Below are 7,678 nucleotides of genomic sequence, written 5' to 3'. Positions count from 1 at the left end.
ATGGTTTGAGAAGTTTAGGGGAGAAGTGGACCATACTTAATACAAATTGATTTTGCAGCAAGAGTGAAGGAGAAGCAACTCATTCCTAATACATAAGAATGAATGTCCAAGTAGCAGGAAGTAGGTAACTTACAATTAATGTATTTTATTAAATAAATCATTTACACATTGCTTCTTATTCATTTCAAATTGCCTTGGTGCTACTTGCTTGCAATAACAGCTGTGACTAAAGCTTCCTATACACATCTCAGCAACAATACTCTTTCCAGTCTAGGTATTTCATTTTGTTTTGCTTTTGCTTTTGGCATAATTTCTTTCCCGTTTAAATAAATTCAACTTCTCAAGACATGAGTCATTCAGCTTTAAGTGTTAGCCTCCACTTTTTCCTCAAGCTGAGCAAAAGGTAAAGTCTTGAATAGTAAGGTCTTATTCTTCCCTCTAATGAAATCTTTTCACTGGTTTGTGATGCTAATGGCTGCCTGCCCTATTCCACTCACCAGTAAAGAAGAGGTCAAGGGCTAGGAGGCAGCTTTTTTCATAAGGCTGCCCTTTCTGTATCATCCATACCCAGCAAAATGTAGCCGGGCAATTTTTGCTTTCTGAATATGAGTGTATTTCAGGAAATATGCTGCCAAGTTGTTCTGAAAACCTAGAATTGTCATAAAATATTATGAGCCCCAGTTATTACTAAATATGAAAGATCATATATCCATTACTATTTTGAAAGCTGTTAGTGCTGTGTTGGTGAGGTTGCCATCCCCCACTGAGTGGGCATCAGGAGAATAAGGGGATGGGAGCACACTGGGTCAGCATCATGGCTTTGGTATTTGTCTTGGTCTCAGTAAGATTTCACTATGTAACTGTACAGTCTCAAAGTTACTCACAGCTTGAATCTAAGAAGCTAAAATCTAGGACTGTCCTCTTTGAGTGAAATACTAAGGGTGTTGGACTCTGGAGAGAAGTGTGAGATAACTGCTCAAGTCCATGCTCACTGGGCAATGCCATGGGTTTCGAAGGGCTATGGTTACCCAACTTGGCTGGCCTAGGTTGGGGCTGTGTCAGTGGGTGTTTGTGAGGTTGTAAAGGACAGGCTATGGAAGTACCCCCAGGGCCCAGAGAGCTGGGAGACAGTGGAGGGCTAACCTAGAGCCTGACCTGTATGTTGAGTGCAAGGAAGATTTAGTGAGAGACTGGTTAGATGCTAAGTTATTCTTGGACAACTCTGGCCCCCAGGATAGCCAGAAGGTGGTTTTCCTTGTCTTAGGTGTGCTGGAGGGATTTTTAACAGCTCAGAGCAAAGTATGAGTGCTAAGATCAGAGGAATTGTGAGCTGTACCAAAGCTGATGGGACCTGGCAGCTGCCTGAGACTGGCTTTGGCTAATAGTTATCTGACTCCAGTTCCTCAGCCCCTGTTCCAGTGTGTCCATAAAGTAGGGGCAGTCTTATCCCCTTCGCTGCTTTCAACCATAGAGCTTTGGGATGGTGCTCTGGGCCCACTGAAGCCAAGGCAATGTGATCTGCAGATGGAAGAGGCAGGTGAAAAGCAGGGGATATATGCTTTCTTTAGAGTGCTACCCTAGAAGTCCATAAGCTTCATATTTAAGTTCTCCTTCTTAGCCAATTCTCCTTCCATCTCCACCAAACTGGCAGGCCACTTCTTCTGCAGGGTCCCTGAGTTAGTCATTTCCAGTGTGGGAAGAGTGATGGAATTTGTGTGGAGATGTACAAATGCTCCAATACTTTACATTTTACATTTATAGGGAAGAACCAGTTGTCATACTGAATGATTTATTCAATCACTATAACCACGTGAATGGATGTGGCTACAGCCGTTTCAGCAAGAATTCCTTCATTTTTGGTCCATAACGAGTTAGGCACAAAAATGATTGCAGTGCATTTTGTTAATGCTGCTGGTATAAGCAAGCTCTGCAAGGAACTTAATTAAATACCTAAAGTTAATGAAATTTTGTGGTGACAACTTTTGACCTGTTCTCCATAAATCTTGAAGTTTTTTGTCTTAATCCCACACACTTGCAACTTGTGTCCATTATTCACACAGATTAAAAGTCATCAAAATTTAAGGCAATTTCCATAATTAGGACTTTAAATCAACAGCTTACAGAATGGGGTTCTGAATAGAACTCATCTAGGTGAGAGGTAGAGCAGTCTAAAATAGCTCTCAGTTTCTTTATCTTGGAGTCCCCAATACCAATCTTAAAATGCCCTGCCCTATGTGGTTCTCTAGGAGAAGCAATGACACAGGTCTCAACCAGAACCACCTCTATTCTTTCAAAGGAGTCCCCAAAGCTGGTTTTCCACACACCTACCTTGATTGGCTCACATTCCAGGGAGGGCCCTTCCTAAGACTGCTAAATCTTTTTGATGGTAATCTGCTTGGGCTTCTAATAATGAAACAAAAAATTTGTCATACTGCCCTTCTTTGGCCATACAGTTGCTCGTGTCTGCTGCAAACTGATCCTTGCAGTGTTCTACTTGATTTCCAGCTTCAACCATCTCTTAAGGTATCTATTTTTTATGGAAGCCTCTGAAAGTTGACTTCTGAAGTTTTGTGAGCTTAGTTCCACCTAGCTCTAACCAAATCCCATTTTATTGAGCTATTTCCTCTGTTTCTCGATATTTAGGGATCTCCACTTCTGTTTATGTCATGCAGAAAGTCCACAATCTTTTCTTCAACAAAGAAAAGCACTCCATCATGCTGAGAGAGTTTAGAGCTGATCAATTATCAGCATCCCCACATGTGTCCAGCAACTTTCCCAAGAGAAATTCTTCTAGCTGAGCTGACGCATTTTGAATATTTTGAGTTTTGAAAGGGGTTTTCTGTACCTCCTGGCATCAGTGCCACACTGGCCCTGGAAGCACACCATCAGGCTCTTGTGGGGATGGCGGTACATTGACTGAACCATGTCCATGTACAGCTTGAATTGTAATAGATCTTCACAGAGGACTTCTGTTTTCTCATCTCTAGCCACAGTTTGGTTGGCCAGCTGCTTCATGAAGTTAAACTTCTTCACTGCTGCAGTGGTGGCCAGGCCTTAGGGACTCGGGCCTGAAAGGGCAGGGCAGCAGCATCAGTGTCTCTCCAGGCTCACCTTTAGCCATGTCATGTGTCACTCATGGTGACATAGCCCTACTTCCTTTTTTGTTTCTGTTTCTGCTATCTTACCTCAGGTTGATCTCTGGTAGGATCTCCAGGTTGAATTTGGCTAAATCATCATGTCAGTTGCACAAAATTCGTGGAAGCCTGGTCCTTCTATCAGATGAAATGTGGAAGTGTGGAAACATATGGAATGTATATGACACTACTTATTTTGAAATTGATTGCATAATGCAAATATAAACACTTAATATTCATACAGTTTGAATCTCTGTGGGAGAAATTCTTCTTTGCAGGATGTATTGTTCTTTCTTGTAAGAAATAATTATACTGCCACTTAATTGCCATTTCTGAAAAAAAATTAATTTTAACTTGGTTGTTGCTGAAGTGTGACCTTGAAAGTGACTTGTCTCTAACAAAGGAAATGGTGAAATATGTACTACCAAATACAATTTACTCTGTCTCCTTTTAAAGTTGCTTCTGAAAATATTCCATAAATACTGTTTATATAAGCATCAATATTAAAATGGAAGTTAAGGGATTTAGTGTCTTCTATGCACTTTATCCAATATTGAAAACCAAACAGTTTTCAGTTAATACTGTTTCTTAATTGCTCTAATGTTGCCACCAATGTCAATACTTTATGCATAAAACAAAGAGAGCTTCTTAGTGTTAGTTTTAGTCCTTACATGATAGAGTTTGAATGGTCAGTATGCAGTGTAGTATAAATACACTTTAGATAAACTGAATTTAGAAGGCAATGATATGGCTGCAAATTTGCAAGAAGATTCAGAGTTTGTTTATATTTTGCAAGTTCAGCATTGCTGAATAATCAATGTTACTGGAAGATAGTTTATCAGTCAGAATCCTTCAAGAATGAGAAATGGACAGATAAATTGACAAAGTCTGCATAAAAAATCAGTAAATTATTAATCTACATACCAAAGAAGAAAGGCATCCTGAAAAATATTTTCTAAGTAGAATTTTTACTGGTTCTCTCCCCAGTCATGCTAACTATCAATTCACAGACTACATACTAATAACATAGATTTTTTATTGAAAAAGAAGTCAATAGCTGCATTATTTGTCACTTCTTACCTACACATCTGACATAATTCCATAGAGTATTTTCTTTCAGTTAACTATTTTTCCTGAACAAATTTTGACCTCAATTTTCCTACAGTCAAATCGGTTCAAAAGTTCAATGTCATTTTTTTAAAACCACAGGCAATTTTGATGAATTTTATCACAGATAGGATAAACAACTATTGTCCCTATGTCAGTTCTTCAAAGGAAAAAAAAATGTATTACAGTTGTGTAAATAATGATTCGTGTTTGTCAAGAAGCATAAATCAGTCGGAGTTTTATGAAGAAAAGGGATAATCATCCTTAATAAAAAGGAGCTATTGTTGGAGAACAAAGTGCACATACTCATTTTTGAATTTGATCAAATCTCTAATAGGAATGTATGAGGAAAATTTCAAAGGTGTAAGGAGATATTCAAGTATGCTTAACTTTTATAAAATCAGAATCATGTCGTTGAATCTCATTACATTGGGCAACTCCAGGTAGAATGTTTCAACTCTGCTCTGATTTGGTGTGATGTGAGCATCATTGACAGACATTCTGTAACATATTGCTATGATTTTTGTAATGTAAGAATGTTTATAATATCCATAATAATATAATATAATTATAATATAATACCCATCTTACATTACTATTTTCTCTGTTAGATGTTACTAGGTTTCACAATGTTTTTCATGGTTTGTGAATTCACTGAACTACACTTGGCTCTTAGCTGCTATACAGCTGTGACTGAAAGTGGAGCTCTTCCATCAAAAGTGCAGAACCTCAGTGCACACACAATGTGTACAAGCCTTACTCAACTTAGTTTACTTTTGCTTTTCTTGTTCTCTTGGTTTGAATCATTTCAGCTAGAACTATTGTGTAATAAAACATGTATTTAGAATGAGACAAGGAATAAATGAAAACAATACTGTCAAAAACACTAGATTGATAGAGCTGGTAGTTTACATAACCATAGAGAAAAATCACAGGAACTGCTTAAGCAGTTTTCATTATAGACCCAGGTTTTATGTTGATGTTTTAAAATGTCATTTATTTTTACCTTGAGACATCTTGAATGGAAGGTAGCTTGTATCTTGTTGCTACTTTTCCACTAGGGCAATGTATTTTATTTTTAAGTAGTTATTTATTCCTTCTATTAGATTCAGTGGTTTTTGTTTTATTAGCCTACCATGGGCATTAAACACAACTATGTATCATGTTTTAATAATGGTTATTTGCCATCACCATCATCTTCATGATGAATGTAATTATGACTTCATCATCTGAAACATCACCACTAGAGCAATTAAAAAATATAAAATGTTTTTATATGTCAGTGGATGAATTGAAGATTTCCATATATTCTTTTTGCATTTATTTATCACAACAACTCTAGGTATTAAATTTCACTTATTTAAAAAATGTGACTGAGCAATGAATGTTAAGTAGCCATTTGATTCTAAAACATGGTATCAGGAATACAGATCCTAGTTAGAGAGATGCTAGAAACCAGTTTTATGACAGTGTATCTGTTTTCCATATTGAAAGTACACACATACTCTTAAAAAAAGACTCAATATTCCATGGTAGCTATCTTTTATTTTACCATCTATAGTATTTTCACCTATTCACCCCTTATATTCCTACTTTATCCTATGTGCTCTTCTTTAGCCAAAATATTTTAATATTTGGTTGGCTTTAGAAATATAATAATCAAAATAAAAGTTATAAATGAGTTTGAAGTGAACTAGGAGTAGAAGGAAACTTTCTTAACCCAAAAGGTCATTTATAAGTTCTATAGTTAACAACATAGTTTATGTTCTTGTTGGTGAAAACATGAATGCTTTTCCCATAGGCTGAGAGTAAGGTAAGTATTTGTACTTTCAACCTTTTTTTCTTGAGATCCTAGAAAGTTCTGCAATGGAAAAAATGAAATAAAATGTATATAGTTTTGGGCTTCCCTGGTGGCGCAGTGGTTGAGAGTCCGCCTGCCGATGCAGGGGACACGGGTTTGTGCCCCGGTCTGGGAGGATCCCACATGCCGCGGAGCGACTGGGCCCGTGAGCCATGGCCGCTGAGCCTGCGCGTCCGGAGCCTGTGCTCCGCAACGGGAGAGGCCACAACAGTGAGAGGCCCGCGTAGCAAAAAAAAAAAAAAAAAAAAAAAAAAAATGTGTATGGTTTACAGAAGAAGGAATAAAACAGTTTTATTCACAGTAAAGATAATGTTCTACATATAAAAGCCTAAAAACTATAAAAACTACTAGAATTAATTTGATAAGTTCACTTTTTATAATAACATTATCTAAAATTCAATTGTGTTTCTGTATATTATCAACAAACAGCTATAAAATGAAACTAAAATGAAAACATCATTTACAAAAGAGCTGAAGAAAATAAAACATGCATGGATGAATGTAACAAAACATATATAAGACCTCTACAATAATACCTAAAGAACTTTGGTGATAGAAGTCAAAGAAGACTTAAACAAATTGAGATTTATACAATGCTTATGTATTCAAAGACTCAATACTTTTATATCAATTATCCCAGAAATTATTATTAGAATTAACAAATTCTAACAAATTTCTGAAAAAAATTGTCTTTGGAAGTTGATAAAATTATTCTAAAATTCATGTAGAAATTCAGAAGATCTAAAATAGCCAAAATAATTTTGAAGAAATAGTTTAAACATTTTGAGAAATCATACAACTTTATTTCATACTCAAGACATATTGTTGTACTGACATATAAATAGATTATTAGATCAATTGAACCAAATTAAGTGTCCAGAAACAAATATATATTTATAAGGCAAATGGATTTTTTTTAATGTACCAAATTCACTTAATAGCAAAAGAAAGCCTTCAACAAATTGTTCTGGTACAATGAGCTATTCATATGTGAAGAAAATGAACCACTATCTCATACCGTACACAATTTGAGATTGATATTTGACCTTAGTAAGAAAGCTAAAAGTACACATCTTCTACAAGAACACACAATATATCTTTACAATCTTGGCATAGCCAAGATTTCTTAGAAAGGACCCAGTAAGCCTTGACAATAAAGATCTTTATTTAAAAAAAGAATGTTAAGCAACAGACATAGGTATGAAAATTAATAGGAAGCCACAGAGTGGGAGAAAATAAATGTTATACATATGTGTTTGGCAAAAGACTTGTTTCCAGAATACATGAAGACTTCCCACAAATCAATAATGAGCAAATAAAATCAGCAAAATAATAAAGACTTCAAAAAGGAAGTTATACATTTACCCATAAGTTAATAAAGAAGCAATCAGCATCATCAGTTTTGAAGGGAGTGGAAATTCAAATATAGCACTGTGGGTGAGGAGTTCAGCTCCTGTTCAAAAACCTATGTATGATTTTTCAGGCCTGACCATGGGCAACTATAGAGGCTTTACCTGGCAGGCCTCTTGGAGGAGCACTTATTATGTACCTGACATTGTTTAAGTACTTTATATGG

The 7,678-nt window shown here is 36.2% G+C and overlaps 1 pseudogene; it reads right to left on the bottom strand.

Annotated features, from left to right (window-relative positions):
- Nucleotides 1-1,201: 1,201 nt before the first annotated feature.
- Nucleotides 1,202-3,121, bottom strand: LOC102980079 (rho GTPase-activating protein 17-like; annotated as a pseudogene).
- Between the last annotated feature and the right edge of the window lie 4,557 nt (nt 3,122-7,678).

This window comes from Physeter macrocephalus, chromosome 11 (assembly GCF_002837175.3).
Source record: "Physeter macrocephalus isolate SW-GA chromosome 11, ASM283717v5, whole genome shotgun sequence".
In the NCBI taxonomy this organism is placed as follows: Eukaryota; Metazoa; Chordata; class Mammalia; order Artiodactyla; family Physeteridae; genus Physeter; species Physeter macrocephalus.
The sequence above is the reverse complement of the archived record's forward strand: the minus strand, read 5'-3'. Positions and strand labels throughout refer to the sequence as shown.